This window comes from Poecilia latipinna, unplaced genomic scaffold (assembly GCF_001443285.1).
Source record: "Poecilia latipinna isolate Pla-1442-1.1 unplaced genomic scaffold, P_latipinna-1.0 Scaffold2592, whole genome shotgun sequence".
NCBI lineage: Eukaryota > Metazoa > Chordata > Actinopteri > Cyprinodontiformes > Poeciliidae > Poecilia > Poecilia latipinna.
In genome coordinates this window covers 154,531-155,235 of record NW_015115208.1, presented here as the reverse complement: position 1 = coordinate 155,235, position 705 = coordinate 154,531, and positions in this window count along the sequence as shown.

Here is a 705-nt window from a genome sequence, read left to right as displayed (position 1 = left end):
TGGGGTCTGAACCTTCCTCCTGGTTCCCATCTGCAGAAAAATCTGCGCTAATTCATCAGTCAGTTGGATCTGTCTGATCCAAACAGATCAACTGAACTCTGAGTATTTTACCCTGTGCGGTCCGGTGTGCGCTTTTACCAGGGTTTTTTATTTATTTATTTATTTATTTATTGCGTGGTTTCGCTTCTCCGAAACGGACAGATGTTACGTCTGCAGCTCCTCCATAACGCCGCTCTCCTGGGTAACGTGAACCCAGAAGGCTCCATTTATTAAATCTGCTGGATGAGTTACTTCCAGCGGTTTCTAAGTCTTCGCAGCGGCGGAGCCGCGTCCACAGTGGTTGATCAGCGGACTGCGCATGTTACAGTCTAATTAACTTTCGCATCGTCATTTATTTTCTAAAGATAAACTGCCGGCTCCTCAAATGGATTAACACAGTGTTGCATTCTCTTCAGTGGCGCAACTACACATTATTCAGGTGGATGCGAAAACATAAATCGGCGTCCCCCAACCCCCACCCAGGGATGGAACGTCAGGGTGAAGGAGCGACGATACATGAAGTGTAAGAATCGCTACATTTACCTCGTTATGTATGTGCCAGAGGTGAAGGAGCGTGAGGCGCACTGAAGTGTATGGGAAAACATAATCGGCGCGTCGCCCCCTCCAGACGGGGTTTTGGCGCCCCCTCTGATGCTGTGCCCCTAT